The sequence below is a fragment of the Rutilus rutilus genome, assembly GCF_951802725.1.
Source record: "Rutilus rutilus genome assembly, chromosome: 6".
Classification (NCBI taxonomy): domain Eukaryota; kingdom Metazoa; phylum Chordata; class Actinopteri; order Cypriniformes; family Leuciscidae; genus Rutilus; species Rutilus rutilus.
In genome coordinates this window covers 4,557,808-4,577,994 of record NC_140214.1, presented here as the reverse complement: position 1 = coordinate 4,577,994, position 20,187 = coordinate 4,557,808, and positions in this window count along the sequence as shown.

Sequence of the window (20,187 nt, the reverse complement as noted above, 5' to 3'; positions counted from 1 at the left end):
GAAAAGACGAGTTTTGATAGGAATCTTAAGCATAGTTTCCCAGCACGAGTCAGAATTGTTGAGCGGAGAACTAATTCTATGTGATTTGATAGAAGGTTTGTGTTAATTGGTGGTTTGAAGAAACAAAGCGCATTGTCCTCTCCGCTCTCCTGTTCTGGCTCTCATTAACCGAGCACTTCTAATTCACAGGTGTGTTTGCGTCTGTGGGTTGCCGTGACAACCTGGCGGAATCCCATTCCATCCCATGAATGTTAACAGTGTATCATTTACTATGTCATTTTCCCTTCTGAAAAAGAAAGAAACACAATCGCAAAGTCTTTTTTCAATTTCCTGCATGTCTCAGTTGCAATGCATGCAAAGGCTGCATAATGAATATGAATGCCATTTGTTGAGTGATTCTACATTTTTATATAGAGTACTGGAAAAAGTGGCATCCATAAACAATAATTTCATAAAGCCATAATTCATAACCATAAACTAAAACGGTGACCGAAAAAATATTTTCATTACTAATAAAATAAACATTAACTGAAATAAATAAAATACAAAAAACTTATTTTCTTTAGTTGTAAAGGCAACATTTCTCATTTTTGTTTAGTTTAAATAAATTAAAACTAAATTGATAAAAGCTATACAGAAATATTTAAAATAATAATAACATGACAAAATTACAAAAACTTTAACTAAAATTAAAAAAATGGAAATAAAATCTAGTTTAAAATATTAGCAAAATATAATAGTATATCAAGGATACTAGAATAACAGTTCATAACAGAACGCAAAACAGAACGATTTCACTGGTCAACACAGTTTAACACCAGCTGTAAATGTTCTCAGTGCCAGAATGTGGATTATTAGACCCATGCAGAGATGCCACCATTGAACTGTGAGCTATTTATGTCAGAAAAAATGGCAACTTTCAAAGGTCAATAGGAAGAAAATAAAAGCTTGAAAGCTCACAACTGCTCCTGGCATCTAATTCCATTTACCAAATTGCTGGGACTCAAATTTAGACTTTTCCCCACTATCCTACCTTCACTCAAAAAGAAAATTTTACTGACTGGTGTTCACACTGCTTTTTTCCAATCACCAAAAACTGTTCTTCATTTTTTCCCAAAATGTTTTTTTTAATATTTTTATTTGCATAACAATTTTTTTTTTTTTTTTTATGTTATATATTGTTATCTTATTTATTTTTTACCATATTCAAATTTGAAAGAAAGAAAGAAAGAAAGAAAGAAAGAAAGAAAGAAAGAAAGAAAGAAAGAAAGAAAGAAAGAAAGAAAGGGATATACATTTTAAACAGAAGCTTGAGGACAGATACAGTATCACATTTCCAGCACACTGAACAATATCACATAATCATTCACTCATGAACTGTAAGTGCTGTGTTCAACTGCCAAACACCTCTTCATTGCCATGTTGACCGAGCAGAAATGGAATATGCCCACTTTAAATGCAGATGAGTGCTAGTTTTGAGAGGAAACACTGTATGCTCACTAAAAATATTGCACAGGCTCTTTTTAGATGGTTATTTCACCTAAACTGTTATTTACTCACCTTTATGCCAGTCCAAAACGAGACCTTGTTTCTTCTGAGATGTTTTGAAGGATGTCCATGCTGTTCTTTTACATACTGAAACAACAAGAGATATAAGGTTCAGAAAAATTACAGAAAAGTATACATGAAACTACAAACAGTCCAAGACTTGTGCACTACATTTTAAGTCTTCTGAATTACATAAAACGTAAGGAACAGTGTGAATTAAATTAAAATGGGCTATATATAATGTAAGAAATTTCATGTTTGAATTGCTTTTTTATTGTCAATATGTGAACAGCTTGTGACAAAACCAAAAAAATAAAAGCCCTTCCCCGATTGTCTATGAAAGCCTGTCGACTGAATTTTGAAGGTCTCGGGTCGTTTTTGCCGGGAAAATGAAAAGGATGTGACGGTTACACATGCTCCCGAGAGCATCTCTTCTGTTCAGTGACACGTTATGACACGAATGCTTATGCTGGGTACACACCAAAAGATTTTTGACATCTTATAAGATTTTCAAAATGTGACAGACCACAAACATGAGGACAAAAAATCCTAGATTTAAGCGTTTTGCTCCTATAGTGTGTGGTGTGCCATGATGTGACAAAGACAGCACACCACACACAAACAGATTTTCAACCAGGGTCTCGACTATGAACACAGGAAATCTCGCAAAATATTGTGAGACTTCAGAATAAGCATGACGGACAACATGCAGGAAGAAATTGCGATAGTGTTTGGAATGATTTTCACAGAAAATTCACGTGAAAAAACCATTGTACCTACCATTGTATATAACCTTTTATACAGAAATATATTCATTCTTTATTGTCTTTATTTATTCTTTATTGGATTTATTGTCTCTTTAGAAAAAGTTATTTAATCCCTCTATAGAACCTCACTGAACCCTTAACACTCAGCTTCTTCTTTTTTTTTTTTTATCTTTTTTTTTTTTTTTTGATTTTAAGAATTACAATTACAGTCAGGGGGGTACAAAGAGTAAAGCCGATAAACAAACATAAAAAGACATATACATAAACAGTGACAAACTTAAAAGTTAAACAAAAATGTGAAAATGTTTACAGATTGAAACGCACTTTGCAGCTTTCTTATTTTTCAAACCCAATTGTGTTTAGGTATTGTAAAATTTCTGCACTTAAAATGAAAAACAAAGGCTTGTTTCCTCGAAATTTACACTTATGAATACTAAATCTTAACATTAAGCTTCCTGCAAGTGTGTGTGTGTGTGTGTGTGTGTGTGTGTGTGTGAGAGAATGACCGTGTCTTCCATCATCTCGCTTTCTGATTGGATATTGTTTGAGCGTGCGCGCGTTTGTCCTCGGGGTTCCCCCCACACATCAGGATTTCTGATCGTAAATATTAAACATGTTTAATATTTATGATTCGCGATCGGAGCGGCTCCGACGTTCTTCCGAGCAGGTTCGGACACTCTTAACACACCTCACACCAAGGGAAAATCTGATAAAATAATCTGTTAAACCATCAAGATAATCGGGACATAGCTAGGATTGTCGGAAGGGGGAAATCGGCCCAAAATCAGCCCGATTATCTTTTGGTGTGTACCCAGAATTAGTTGTTTACAATGTTCAGGGCAATAATGAAAGAGTCATTCTGTACTGTGATGTCAATGTGTCATGCAAAGATTATCGGACCTCAAATACTTTAAAATCAAACTATCATAACAGTGTAATTTTAATTACCTCATCTGTCAAATTGAGGCCGGTGAATAGCAGAGCTGGTGCAAATATATCTAGATGGTCCGATCAGATGCTCTTGTTATTAGGAGGAAAGTGCGCAGGCGCCGCACATATTTACATGGGCCGATTCATCTGGCGTCTGTATGTTCGTTAACAGTATATCGCAGCAAAAGTATTTCCAAATTCTTTTTACATAAGCAAAGAACGAAAAAGAACTTCACCGTGAGTTTATTGTGTCCTTTAAATCACGTTCAGTCTCTTGTATACGTTACGTGAGCACTAGCTGGCTGCAGTTCACTTAACGGCCACCGGTGTCGCTAATAACAAGAGTTTCTGAATTCTACTGTAGCCCTTCACGTCCTTAAAAAAGTTAAAAGTATTTTTTTTTCTGATACAGCATGAATTAACAGACGCTCGATGAATATATTATATTTCTTATATCGCACTGCATCAGAAGTTGATTGGATAGTAAAAAGAGGGTGGTCTACATATCAATGGTGCAAAGATATCTCATCAACAATTTGACCAGAAATGTGTATCTAGTTAGTATGGCTGCTTGCCTTCAATAGATGCAACTACAAAATGTTAAACAAAAGCATTTTTGTGATTCTTGTTTTATATCAAAACAAACTTTGTCTCCAAGATACAGAAGTTCAGAAAGAATAATTGCTTGCTATTCAAGCTTTACTGATATCTGATGAATGTTTCGCTTGGATCACCATGAATCATGTTAAAGGTGATGTGTGTAATTTTCTCCTTTTTCAGCTTAATATGCAGGTTGATTTCCTGAAAGAAATAAACACTGCGTCACTATCAAAACATTGATCTGTTTAAGCACCCGGCACAGAAACATTGGCTCGATCAACAGTGATGCTAGTTGCAAAGAAATCACACACTTCACCTTTAAGCGAGGAGCCTGCCAGCAAAAAAGTGTCGTCCCACACATATCTGTGAATTATGAAATATTGTTTACATAGCCGAGATTTAGAAACTCACACACTGAAATGACTGCTCAACTGCTCTGCATCCAAGAGATCCTAAAAACTCAATGTTAAATGAACCCATTTAAAGGTAAAGTTCAAATATTGACTCCAAAACCAAGGTTGCTGCTGCCGTACAATATAACGTACATTAATTATTACCCATAGCAGATCTATACAGGTGGAGCTGGGGAAGGTGGAGGGTTTCTGAAAGTGCGCTGCACTGCTAAGGCAAATGCTACCCAAGTATTTGAAGATTGAGCACTTAATTATTCAGTAAAAACGATATGTTATTGCAAATATTATTGTTACTTGTTCATCATTGTGTCAGTGTTTTATTCACTGACTTTATATAGTTTCTTTGCATGAAGAACAACATAGTGACGAAGCGCGTTTGTCCGTTTAGGGCCACTGTAGAAACATGTTGGCGCAAAATGGCTATTTCAATGTAAGGGGACCCACTGTAAAAAATTATTGTGATTTTAACAGTAAAAGACTGTAAAAATGCTACAGTGAAAAAAGTTTCCTTATATACGGTAAATAACTGTGATAGATCTAATGGTCCATTTAATGTAATTTTACTGTAAAATACCGTTAAATTAAAATACCGTTTTTTTCTAATCAGTTATGTACATTAGTATTTTATGTTACATTTAATGTTGTTAAATTAATGTTTATTGTATTTTTTAAATTTCATGTGTGTTACCATGATGGTGTTTAATGTTTGTGTGAATGACACTGTGCAGCTTCTATATATATTAGTTATAACTTTCGTGTGGAAGAACTGCTTTGATTGATCATGTGACTCATTACTGAAGTGATTGATCATGTGACTCTCATTACTGCTGTGATTGTCGGTTGTCAGTGTATTACAATGGAACAAAACAGATATTAATACTTCAATAGGTCGGTAAATTAACATTATATCTGATAATGAAATACGGTTTATTACTGTACATTTTTAGTTAAGTCTGTAAAACCTAAAATGTTGCTACCGTATTTTTTTACGGTAAATTTCTGGTAACCACGCATAGTAATATGCGCCAGTTTTTTACCGTAAATTTAACAGAATTTTTTTTTTTTTACAGTGTATGTAGATAGAAATGGCTTATTCTAAGGTAATAAAAACATAATGGTTTATTAAGTAAGGTCTTTATACACCACTGAAAACATAGTTATGTATATGATATTGCATTTCTGTCAACAGATCCTGCTAAATATCGACACAATGCACTTTTAAGGACCTATTAGCCTGCACCATCTAGAGTTTCATGACAGAACTTTGTATTTCTTCTCATGTTTCTATGGCAGCAACACGATAGGCTTGTTGACTGGGTGGAATCTCATGACCAGAATCCCCCCCCCCCCTTCCCATGTGCATTCTGATTAATTTTTTTAATACAAATAATCAGTGTGGCAAAATATGTGCAGCTACTGTATGTTTATATGCGTATGTGTACTTCAGCATATAAAGTGGGTCATAAGTAGCCAGCAAAAGTTGGACACAAAAACTCTGGGGTCGGATCTAAATTGCCATCTAATAAACAACTCAGTGCTGTGCTTTGACCGGAATATCACTGAGCAGCCGGCAGCATTTGATCTTTTATAAATAGCAGCTGAATACACAGTGCTGTGCCTTTTGAGCACATAGCATTCTGCTCATGTTGATTAGGTTGTGATTGGTGTGCGGCAGCGTTTTGGCTCCTTTATTCACCATTGCCTCGCAATCATCAAAACTCACCACGCGAGCTTTCATCTACACACTCAAAGCCGTCTGGGAGGAGGACACCGACCAATCAAACGCAAACTCCCAGTCTCCACCAGTTCCTTCTCCACAGTAGGGTGAGTAAAGGACCCTGCGTTTTACATTAGTGCACAAATTCAGACTAAATTATTGCCTGTCGGTGCTTGTATTGTTAGCTTGGTTTAAATTTGGAAACAAAATAGTCATCTTTTCAGATTCAGAAACTTTTACTGAGGAAAAATGTCTTTAGTTTGACCACATGTTTTTCAAAAGGATCTCATTATTTATATTACCCTCATGTTATTCCAAACCAGTGTTGTTATTTTTAACTTAAACTTTTCGGTAATTAAACAAAAATAAATTCAATTCAATATTAGGTGGAAAAACAAACTTAATTACAAAAAAATAAAAAAAATAGCTGAAATAAAAATAAGATAAAGCTAAAGTAAAATTACTGAAACTAAAAAATTAATTAAAGCTCAATGGAAAATTTAGTTTAAAAAAACTAATTAAAATGACAAAAGCACATAAAATGACTAAAAATTAAACTGAAAACTGAAAATATAAAAATACAAATAAAAGCTAATTTAAAATATTAATAAATACCATATAAATAAATAACAAAAATGTTCAGGATAATGTCGAAAGAGCCATTCTGTGCAGTAATGTCAATGTGTCATGCAAAGAAAAGGGATTAATTTAAATAGTCTCACATAGCTAGATTTATATATAGTCTATAGTTTCAAATATACTATGTAATCATATCATAAAAGTGTAATTTGAATTACCTCATCTGTCGACATGATTCTGGTGAATCGCAGAGCTGGTGCAAACATATCCACATCGCATGCTCATTTACATACTCATCTCAACGTGGCTTTCAGCAGCATGGACGGCATCTGGATGATCGTTAACAGTATATCTGCAAAGATGTTTCCTAATTCTAAGCGAAGAACAAAAAAAAAATTCACTGTTAGTTTATCTAGGCCATGAATCACATTCAGTCTCTTGTAGGCCCTACATTAGTGAGCACGAGCAGTAAGTGCTGCTGCAGTTCACTTTACGGCCAACGGTGTTGCTAATAACAAGAGTTTCTGAATTCTACATATAGCCCCTTAAATGAAAAAGGCTATTTTTATTAGCACATATTTTACCGAATTTATTTTTACTGAAGCGCATTCAAATGTTATCGAAAGAGAGTACCCAAATGGATAGCTATGCCTGGATATGTCATCTGTTATTCATATGATATGCATATATCATGTGCACAAACCCACTCACATACATTTACATTTATGCATTTGGCAGACGCTTTTATCCAAAGCGACTTACATTGCATTCCAAGGTACACATTTACATTGTTATCAGAATCGAATCGAACCCATGACCTTGGCGTTGCAAGCGCAATAAAAAAAAAATTTTAATTTACGAGGGTGAAGGTTACAGATGTCAAGACTGCTCGACACAAAAAGACACTTCTGGAAATTGATAGGCATGTCCATAGACGTTTAATGCCGCTGGAAATCAGTTGTTCTCAACTGGAGATTGATGGTCTGATGTTCACAGACAGCAGGGGAAAACAATGCTGGATGCTAATAATAAAATGCAATTATTTATATAATTGTACAAATTCAAAGTCTGTTATTTCAGTACAAATTAAAAAGATAAACAAATTAGACATGCGACATACACTCATCCTCATAAACCATACCCAAAACTGTGCAAGGTAAAAGAAAATATAGCCTAGATTACATTAAATGCGCTTCACTTGCAGCGAGGATAAATCATAGCAGTTGAGAAGATGATTTGTCAAAACATGGCGCAATTTACCTGCCTTCACATTTTATTCAATCATGGTTTAAGTTCAGTTATTTTATGAATGCAATCAAACCCATTAAAAAAAGTTGATTTCTCTTTGAAGGCTCCCAAATGAGCTTAATTTTTAGTTTGCTTGTATTAAATGTACCTGGTTTGACATCAAACTGCAGTTTTGCTTCTCTCAGAGCCATTTAATCTGCTTTAATACTCCTTTACTTTGATTCTGAAAGCAACTGCCAGTAAAGAATAACCATGGAATTGTGAGGAAAACCGGTGACAGATCACAGCGCATGTTTTATTACCATAACAAGCCTTAGAGGAAACATTTCCTAAACTTCTGTGAGTTACTCTGAACTTTTATGGCTCATGTGATCTGATGAAATATCGCCACTCTCAGAACATTCACCCTTTGAAATCAGGAAACAATGGTTCCTTTGTTGCCATAGCAACATTTTCTACTTGGTATTCTTGCGTCTATATAAAGTTGATACTATGTTTCCTACACACCCTCCTAACAGAGACTATGGAGGACAGCAGGTAGAAAATGCATTCGCAAAATGCATTATAATATTCATGATCATATTTTAAATTATTTCTGAAACAGCCTTATGTAAAAATAGCTAAAAATATCCCACACTAACTATATAGTAGATATTAAGCCTTGTTCTCTGAAAAAATAATCAAAATGAAGTGAATTCAAAGGGAATTTTCTTTTTTTTACCCTATTGTCAGATATTTTGTCTTGTTTTAAGTAAAAACTCAATTTATTTGTTAATTTTTCAGAAAACAATTTTTAATCTTGCTTCTCAAGAAATGTATCTTGATTGAAGAATGTTGAGATAATAACAAGTCAAAAAAATAAAAATTTTGCAGTGTATAACAAAAAGATTAAACAGTTTTTCAAAGGCCCTGTTTACAGCTGGTATTAAGATTGGTCGATCGGATCACAAGTAGACGAGGGAGACTATTCCCGTTTACACCTGGTGTTTTAATCCGTCTCTTTTGTCCACTTTCAACCACTTCTGTCCTGATTTCTTCGAGGAGAGGGTCTATGAGCGGGTAAATGTATGTTTTTTTTCATATATTCAGATCTAATGGATGAAATAAGCTCACGTAATTATATAAACGTACTAAAAATGATGGAAAAATACACAAGAGACCATCAGCGTTTCTCCTCTGACAGCCGCCGAACGCTGTGTGTGTTAGAAATCAGAAATGTTGAGAGAACATTGTGATTGGTATAGGAATGCACCGATTATGAAAACTCTTTATATTTGAAAGCCGATAACCGATATATTGGCCGATAAATCTAAATCCAAATTTTTACATACTTTTTGAGAGCCTGATTACAAAAATAAAAGTCCTCACCATGTCCCAAGCCCACAATTATTATGATGTTCTCATTGTAATTTTATGTAGCCTATATGACAGGCTTGCGCTGCACATGTCGCACTGAACTATATTTTCATTTTGAAGTGATTCCAATCATATTTTAAGCAATTCAAAACAATCATGTCTAACAGTGCGCATCTGAAGTGTCTCCGCTGAAGGAAATAATCCATCATTTATCGGCTTTAATATATCAGCCTAATTTTTTTATCGATTAGGATACCGATATGGTGGTCGATATATCGTGCATCCCTACCTTGGTACATTTTTCATCTTCAAACTAAACTTGGGTCTTCAGCTGATAAAGTTTAAATCTCGTCTGGCTAGAGCTCTTCCAGTAATGTTACGCATTAGTTCAGTAGACGGAGAGTAGACGGTCTTTTGCAGCTGTTCGAACACATTCGACCACATGAGCGTTTACACTACGAAAGCAATCCGGTTGAATATGTTTCCAACTACCTCTCAAAACATTTTAGACCCCATTTACACCTGTTCTTAGTGTTGTCCACTTGTGATCCGATCGACCGAAGCGCATCTTAATACCAGGAGTAAACAGGGCCAAAGAAACAGTGCCTTTAACCTTGATTTTGTTTCATTACCTATAGTCTGTCAGCTATAACAAAATCTTCAATCTTTCCACGGACCTTTCATATTATAGCTGATGCAATTATAACACTGACTTCAACTGAGAAGCTTTGGTAAAAAGTCAGACTTGCCCTGCGTGCATTCAGGTTAAAATGTATGTTGGCCGAATATGAACACAATACAATTGAAAAAGTAAAGACAAAACTACAGAACTAGTTCAGGCTATAACCTTGCCTAAACGCTGCGGTCAGTTTGTGGTCTTTATCTGTCACTCCAGAAGCTTCTCTAAAAATATTTTTCGAAGCAGATGCACAGAACATACTGATCATCTTGGATTCCAAACCGGACGGTAAATGTTCTGCATAGTTGCCATAGAAACCCGCGGCCAAACCCACAATCCATAACACAATATGGCAGACTTTTTGCAGTTGGCTGTTATTCTGCCAAAAAGCCACTTGAAAGACTGACAAATGATTTCTTCAGTCAGGCATGAAAGCTATAATTAGCATAAATATAAGTTATGTCTATGAGAATCCATAAGGCAAAACAATGTTATTACGTCTTCCTGCAATTTTAGTGCATTGTTGAAATGAAGTCATTTTCGGGTCTATGTAATCCTTTTCGCAATATGTATTGACTCTTGACTTGTTGACCCTTTTAGAGGTTTCCACATCTGTCTGAACTGATTTGATCTTTGTGAAGCCAGTTGAATTGAATGGAAAAACAAATTATGGTTACATAATTCATTACAGCTTATTTATTTCAATGGTCCACTTTAAACATTCTACTGACTGAAAGTGACTTTGAAAGTACGTCAACTAGCAGTCATTCGAGTATTAGTAGACTATAGTAGATAGTTAGGGGTTAAGGTTCGGGTTATATAATGTAACGACTGGGGACAATCAGACACTATTTGTTACATTTAACAAATAAGCTTTAAAGCCCACTCTTAGGAATGAACTCTTTGGATCCCCCCTCCAAAAGAGACAAGAGAGCAGGAAAGGTTTTAGTCGCCAGGGCGACGATCAGATAAGATGGCTTTATTGCTATGAAAAATGTGGTCATGTGGTCAAGACCTCGGCCATAGGAAAGACAGAAAAAGACCTTAAAACAGACTTTGCTGCATTCATTTATAGACGAACTGATCTATAAATGAATATGCATCCCAGGACACTGTGTGAATGATTTGCTGTCTTGTGTAGTGTCTTTTGATATTATTTATTTGATACTACACTCTCAGAAAAAAAGGTACAAAAGCTGTCACGGTGCCGGTACCTTTTCAAAAGGTACACTTTTGTACCTAAAGAGTGCATATTAGTCCCTCAAAGGTACATATTGGTACCAAAAGTGTACATATTAGTACCTAAATGGTACATTTTAGAACCTTTTTGAAGAGTACTGTCCCAGTGACAGCTTTTGTAACTTTTTTTCAGAGAGTGTATGTATTTTATTATACAGCCAACGTTCAATGTAAACTCAACTATACCATGTCTGGTCTCTATAAACTCCAATCTCCCATTTGTTAATTTACATTACATTTTGCTAACTTTGTGACGCATTAGTATTATAAGAATCCTGAAGATTCTTTTTCTTAAACATCCAATGAAATTACATATTCAAAGGGCCGTAAAATCTCCCTCCAAAGGGAAAACTTCTTATTGGCTCACACACCTCCAGAGGGTGTGACATCTTTACGCTTTAAAAATCACTGATCACAAGATCAGCTCTCTTATAGTTCCGTTCTGAATCCTGATGTAAAGATGATGCTGAACAAGAAGTTTTCTAAGGACCCCCAAGTTTGTCTTTCCATTCACCAAAGATCCTCTGACTCCCACTGGTTCTCTCTCATCAAGACAACATTAGCAAAGATCAACTGGAGCCTCAACAAATTGTATCAGGACAGTTTAATTCAAATGGGCAAGTATATTAAACTTAGTCTCATTATTTTAGAACTAAACTGATGGTTTGCTCAAGGCTGTTGATCTGCTGAATTTCAAGCAATGCAAAGTTCTTGCTTTCCTGTATTCTGCTTCAGCTCTCTTTCCCTTGGTTAACTGTATGCATGCATGTGTGTGTATGTTAGAGTAGTTTAAGTGTTTAGTTAATGTCACACGTAAAGTTGTCCGTGTCTCAAGCTCATACTGGAGTCAGGCTCTGAATAGTACTATACAGTAAGAAAGACATTTCCCATGCCCCGGAAATGTACATTTCTTAGAAATAATAAACAATTAACACTGAGTGTTCACGGCACAAACAGGTTAATTGATTGTAATATTAATTTTACTACATTAAGTTAATTCTATTAACTGATCCAAATATTAATTATCAATTATAGCAAGTTATTATTGATTATTAATATTTCTTGACAGCTAATTTGCTACAATAATAAGTTGACATGTTTTGGACTCTTTTTAATGGTTACATTACATTTTATTAATCAAAAAGTATGTCTAATTAATTGAAAACGTGAAACATACTGTATATAATTTAACAATTTCCTAAAAGTTTTTTAAAAAATACATGTTTAGGGCCCTATGAAATACTTTTTCTTTCTCCAATTTGGTTTTATTTATTTTTTATCAAATTCTGTTTTCTGGTTTTAAGTTTTCTAGATTCCGTTTTAATGGTATATTTCGGCAATCAAATGGAGGCATAAAACATTTATTTAATTTATCTTTTGAAACTTTTTTTGTCAAACAAAGTGCTGCACAACAGCTTTACTATCAAAATGAAACATGGAAACATACAGTACTGTGCAAAAGTCTTAGGCATGTTAAAGGGTAATAATGAATATTAACATGCCTAAGACTTTTGCACAGTAATGTATAATTAAAGTTTTAATTATAATTATGTTTATTATTATTATTATTAGTTTTAGTATTACTATTACATTGAGACGTAGCTAAATTCTACTGTACAACAGTAATATATTTCTGTCACAATTCCTTCAAGTTAAACTGGACTTTTATTTTGACGGGTTGCCGTGAAGCCGTTCATGTCCTCATAGTGAGGCAGCAAAGGCTGAAAACACAGCGAGCGTCACGCGTAAATAAATGGTGTCTGCACCATTCATTCACACAGAACATGCAGGATTCATATTTAAATAGTCTTTTTGTGTTTTAATATTCACAGACACCATCTGTTTTGATTCAAGATATACTCTTTATTTAGCGTATTCAGCAATAATTTGAAAAATTCCATGAAATTCCGCGTCACACAGTAAATTCCATTTTTATGACTGGATTCGGCGATTTCATCCATGTTTCATCCGGATCACAGAAATCATAGAGCCCTACTGAAGAATGTCTGTTGAGGGAGCATCAAAATAAAATGTTAGCAGATATTAGACAGTCACTCTAATGAGAGTTAGATCATATGTAGTTGCAAAGATATATACTTAGTTGAAAGTTTCCATTTGTCCTTCTTGTCAGAAGTAGCGAAAGCACTTGGAGTACGTCAGAATAGGACATCAGTTTAACATCGGGGATTTGTCATGTCGCTTTCAGTTTAGACAGATTCTCTCATATTGGCTTTTGTCGCAGAATCTCCATCTCCAACAGAAGAAAGTAAGTGGTTTGAAATGACATGAGGGTGAATACATTTTGACAGAATTTTCATTTTTTGGGGGAAACAATCCCTTTAACTATTTTAAATGTTTTCTTTTGTTGTCTTACAAAGGCTGTTTACTGTTTTGTGCAGTTCTTTAGCAGCACATTTACACACTTCAAACTCACTTACTCTAAAAGAGAGAGCTCACAAATCTAATCCCAAAACTCATTATGGGTTTATAACTGTCTTGAGTTTCATAACTGTCATGGTTTCTGTATCCTAGTACTATTGCTGCTAATAGCACATCATTCTTTACATTTTTTTGTTTTTTTTGTTGCTGTAGTGGCTGTAATTGACTTGAACAATATAGCCTAAGCACCATCTTATAAATGACTGCCAATGAAATATGGCCAAAATGCATCTGTCCAAAACATTAAACATCTGTGGAAACACAGAATCCTTACACAAAAAAACCCATCTCCCGATCAGTGTATGCAGTGGCTAATGTTAGCACAGCATGTTTGTTGTTATATATGTGGCCATTAATGAATAAGAAAGAAGAAAAGAGAGAATTCTAACGCTATTGTTTCAAGCGTACCTTGTTCCTCTTTGTAAAATGGCAAAAATGAAATATCACTTGTGACAAACCCTAAAGCGAATGCAGTCGAATTAAAGTGGGAAAGTTCCTTTACTGCAATTTCACAAAAATAACTTGACCTTGCTAACCTGAGAAACTCGCACAAGAAGATAACACAACTTAAATCTTTGTTCAGCTTGGCCGAGACTCGCAGTGGAAAAGAAAACGCTTTTCATTTAGCAAAGCATAAAACAATTCTGTAGTAAATCAGAACTCTATATACTTATATAGGCACAGCAACTCCAGAAAGTTAAACATGCAATAGCAGGAATTGAGTCTTTTGTGTCTAATGCAATGACATTGATGTATTTTAAGTGGCGTCCATGTGATATGAAGTACCACAAATGTTTAGTTTAAATGGGACCTATTCTGCAAAATGTACTTTTACATGATGTTTGAACATAAATGTGTTTGCAGTGTGTGTACATGACCTCCCTATAATGGCAAAAATCCACCTTTTTTAACCCTCATAAATCATAAGCAGTGTCTAAGAAGATCCTAGATATTTCTCCTCGCCAGAGCATTTAACAGCTAGCCTGGAAATCCAGACCTAAATCTAAAAGATTAATGGTCTGGCATCGACTAATGAAAATCGGCCAGCTCGAGGGGCGGCACCAAGCATGCATTTGAAAATCTCACTGCACGCAATTGGATAACACTACGACCAATCACAACAAGCTTAGCTAACTGGTAGATTAGACTCTTGCTGTATCCGGTCGGGAAAACAGCAAAAATGCCCTTCTTGCAAAGAAACGATTTGAGCGCCGTCTTCTGTTCCTCTTTTAGATAAAAAGCCAAGTCTAACTCGTTCATTGTAGCGGCCAAAGCCGTTTCAAACAACTGGTGTTCATCCATAGCCATCTTGCAATGTTTACTAATGACTTCGACGTCACAGCGCTGTCGTCTTCTGTTTAGCTCGCCTCTGGCCCGCCTATATCAGATAACCCGATGTGATTGGTGCAGCTCGGATACAAGGGCATATTTAATGAGTATCATTACTCGACGCCAGAGTAACTCGCTGAGCAAATTCAACTCGCGAGAACTCTGGATTTCCAGAGCATTTAACAGCAGCATTCAAGTAAGAAATCTATTCTTATTAAAGCTACTAAAGTTATTCAGTCAAGAGCAGTGAGTGATTTTCTGTTTTTGTTTGATTCATATCAACAGCATATGAAGCAGTAAGTACTGTATATTACGCTGCTTTCACTTTAAAGGCAGGGTAGGTAGGAATGGTCTAAAAAACTTCTTTTTCAAATTTGTTTAAACTTTATGTACATATCAATACATAATTAAAATGTAAGTACTCTGAAAAAGAAAGTATAAAAATCGAGTGTCTGTAGACCTCTCAGGACTGTTTTAAAGACAGTTCATTATTTCCATTCACTCCACCCCCTCCCTTCTGGGCTCCTTCCAAAGCCACGCCCCCAAAACACATGAACGCGCGACTCCAACCGCTGAGCTGAAGACGCATTATTTACCTGAGACAAGCAGAGAGGAAGGAGCACAGTGCATGTAGTGACATCATGTCAGAATCACATGTAATAAAAAAATCTAACGCTAATTGCTTATGAATATAAACAAATAAGATGTATTTTAGTACTCACTATCAAGCTAGCATATTGATATTGGTAAATTTAAAATATATATTTTTTGATTCGCTAACGAGCTAGTTATATAAGCTAAAAAGAGGTTGCATTGATACACTTTTTTACATTACCATCAGTTATATTGTGATGAAGATGAATTTCGTGTAAGATTCATAACATATATGGTGTTCTGCATGTAGGGGTGGGAGATATTGACAAAAATGAATATCTCGATATTTTTTTCCAATATCTAGATATCGATATTCAGGCGATATTTTTGCCATCCTTCAAAGAAATGTGAGCAAACTGGCAAAGAAGGTCCAGTTGGTCTTTTGACTTGCTGCATTTGACCTATATTATTCTAGGCTATAGAAAAAAACAATAAAAGAGCTAACTAAACATAATCTGTGGCAGCCCCTACTTTTTCCACTTACAAAAAAAAAAAACAAAAAAAAAAACCTTAACTAGGCACTTCTTGCAACATTGATTATTAAATCAAACAACAATATTGTTGATGATCAATTCAAAGTAAAAAAAAAATAACATTTTCAAAACGGTATAAATCCATTCATTTTTCCCCCAAAACGCTATAAATCCATCTTTTTTTTTTTATTTTATTTATGGTTTGTCTTTTAAAAAAAGTTTTTGTCTTTTATTTTTCGTGTTTGCATTTATGAGGAAAAAACAATATTACTTGACAGTTCTCCATTATGGACGCGAGCGCTCTGAAAGCTGCACTAAGACTTTCAAACTTTCACAGAGACCTCAAAACAGAAAGCACAAAGCCTTCCTTAAAAACGAATTTCGTTTTGTATTAATTGTATCTTAATTTTAATATTTTTTTTTCATTAATTCATTAATATTTTCATTCCTGGATTAAATACATAAAGTAAATATAGGCTATCAATCACAACATAAGGTGCTTGAACTGGAGATTATATCATCGTGAACCGAACCGTAGCCTCGACTCACAGGCCTAAAAAATGTGGAATATATTTACAGAAATCTGGTTCTAAACAAAACCATCCAAAACAAAATAAAACTATGTAGCCTAAATGTGCATTTCTCCGGTGCATGCGTTCACTAGCCTACTGCGAAGATCGCGAGTCAAATATCGTCAACTTCATCTTTGCAGCCGACAAAGAAATTAATAAACAATTAAAATGTCTTATTGCAATATTTTACACATTCATAATCATTACTTTTGCTGGTTCTTTGAGGCAGCTTTTTAGGTTTATGGCGTTTTGGAAAAGAGCTCTTCACGTACGTACAAACACAGTTTCACCAAGGCACAGCAGCCCTTCAGCACATAATAACAAAAAGAGAAAAAGCACGGACTTACTAATTACGAAACTTTGATGTGGTGTTGAACAGCTGAAACAGTCACAAATTCCTCTGCAACTCAAACATTCTCAGTATGAGTTATGAAGGAAGAGAACAGCATTACAGTTTTCAGCGCGTCCTCCTTTGATTGCTGTGTTGTGACTGGAAAAGTGCGTGCATTGTAAAATGTCCTTTTGTAAAATAAAAATAATTTTAGGGCGAAGCAGAGGAGGTCGTGCAAGAGGCCGTGGCGTGCAACTAGGGTCCGAGGAAGTAGAGGCTGAGGACGGGGTGGTCGCTGGAAAGCCACGATGATATTGACACGCGTTTTATTTCTTTGTTTATCCAAAGACTTTTTGTTAATTTTACCTTTTCTTGTACTGTCTTCTTTTTTTGCCTTGTTTGCCTTCGCTAACTGCATATGCCGGTAATGTGAATTTTGATTGCTCTTTCTCTGCCATTGTTTTGCTATTCCTAGGTTCAGTGCCTCTCGAATTCCTCAAATCAAACGTGCGCGCGCAAGTGGGCAGATCCCGTGGCAAAAGGGTGGTTGCCATGGTTGCGAGAGAGAGTGACAGTCGCCTAAGCCAATCCTTTGATTCGTCCCGAATCGAAATAATGAGCTGTGTTTAATACAGATTAAACGGTCTAGAGTCACTTGATTTTTATACTCTTTTTTTCAGAGTACTTACATTTTAATTATGTATTGATATATATAGAAAGTTTTAACAAATTTGGATCTTTTATTTTTATATAGTCCTACCTACCCTGCCTTTAATACACAGATCTAATACACACATCCGATTTCTTTCCCTGCTGTTTAGGTTCACATACATAACAGACTGTGTTTGTGAACTTTGTTTGACATAACCTTGTGTGTATTTGACCGTTTAAGCGCAATAACGTGAAAAAGAACTTAGTTTATACTCACTGGACATGCCATCTGACATCAAGCTTTCTCTGTCTGTGCTTTGGATGTGTTGCGCTCAGAAAACCATATATCTGAAGTTTAGACTGATATGCTGAAAATGAGCCTTTACAACATGGTAATAAATGATCTGTGGGATATTTTGAGCTGACACTTCAGACAGATTCTGGGAAGACCTGAGACTTGTATGACATTTTGTATAAAAGGGCATAATAGGTCAGAATGCTCAGAATCCAGCAAAACCTGTTCATTGGAGTCAGCATTGTGGCAGGAATTACCATGAGAATAGTCAAAAGCAGAAAAGTAACTGAAAAACAAGAGACAGACGATCGATTCAAGATACAATGATGTACATTTAAATCAGAAACGTAAGGGACGCAACTGTAAAATGTACCTAGAGCATGCATGCAGGACATCTTCAAAAACGGACCATGAAAGGCCACCACAGACAATTGTGAAGGAGCTTCAGCAGGCCGACATTGGAGAGACAGCAGCTGTTGCTCGGGTGCTTCACCAGTCACTGTATTGGACAGCAGCAACGAGAAGCTGCTGCCATTAAACACCAAATGACATCTCAGATTTACCAGAAAGCCTGTGGGAGAGTCTGAAGCAGCTGGACGAAGGTTTTTCAGTCTGGTGAGAGACTAAAAGGCTTTTTGCCATCAGACTGAACACCATGTTTGTTTGGCATCAGTATCATGCTGTTAAGATGCTTTCAAATATCCAAGCATTTAATGATGCAACCTGGCCATGTGAAACTATACTAACGATCCTCATTAAAACGTTTAATGTAAAGTGCTCCATTGCAGCTTCATATAAATAATAATTTACTATTACAAATTGACGTCACTTATAAGTTTGTGGAAAGCACAAAAACTAATGAACTTTATCAAATGTGGATATTACTGATTATCTGCAGCCCTACATATCACTGCAAGCTGTAAGTTGGGCACCACTTTGCAAACCTTTTCTTTTTTAACATGAAGAACACACTTTTGTCATTTTGCCATTTACTGAATCTTCAGACGTTTCGACAGAACACCTGGAGAAACACAAACAACAAATCTGCCATTTGGACACAAAGTGTCTCCAATTATGATTTCTGACTTCAATGAAATAAGAACGGTTACTGACCGCATTTCATGGCGATCTCATCCTTTATTCTGTAGGTTTTTGCACGTAAAGTATAAGCGTACAATTGTATCATATAAGCAGCATCTAAATTGTAAACCTTTTTGCATTGTACAACTTAAGAAAATGCATAGAAATACAGAAAATGTACTGGCAGAAAATTACTCATAATTTTAAAATACCTTAAATGAAATACAGATGGGTCCAATTAAAGTAATGTAATTTGCACTCTTCTTGAGCTTTGAATTCTCTATGACTTCAATATTGTATGAAGCTCAAAGCCTTTTTGTTTTGTATGTCTCTAAAGTTTTAGATGCTGCTATATGTTTCTATTGTACGTTTTTGTGCCTATGCAAACATACAAAAATGAATGCACACACACTTTGTGCATGATACTGCAAACGCAAAGAAGATCATGCTTCACATTTCCAGAAACATTCTGGGGTTAAAGGACAGAGAGCAATCTTTGTACAACATCTACACAACCTTTATTGAGCAAGGTAAGAAAAAAGACAAAGCAATAGCATGATCCAGTAAAGTAATGAATAGAAAATCAGTCTGGAAAAGAGGAAGAGAAACAAAGAGAGAATAAACCACTGGATAAACAAAATTGACGGCATGACAACAGTGCATCTAATAATAACCACATCCATCTTCGGAATAACAACAAGCCGAAACACCACATCTTTGAGATACACTATTAAAGGAACGTTGATTTCCGGGTTTGAAATGGCACATCACGGGTGACGTGTGTTTATGTACACATGCATAGGAACGCTGCGGCTGGTGACGGGCGTATAGGGAAGGAACGGGAATCAAGTACAGTGGATAGGCACTTTTTTTTTTCCATGACTTATCCGAACTCAAGTGCGAGACGTTTTAATCTCACGTACAGCAATATGGCTACGGAAATAAATGTGATTTACCCCCTCCCCCCTCTCGTATTGAATCTCTTCTGGAATCCATTCTCTTCTTCTAATTTGAAATCTCTGCCAATCAAAAAGGAATAAGACTTTTTGATTTCTACATGGCTCTGACGGGAAATCTAATACACCGGCGATTTGGCCGTTTTAAAAGAGTGATGAAAATAGAAATGGAAATGATTTAATAAAATGAATCATTGTACTCTGGAAGTCTACAGTGGTGAATACGCATGAAGCACATATGGAGTGATTCATATCCGGAGTGTAATTACAGACCGTGTGCTCAAGGTGTTCAGGCTTTTTTTCTTTAAAATAAAGGTTTTCAGGTTGTCGA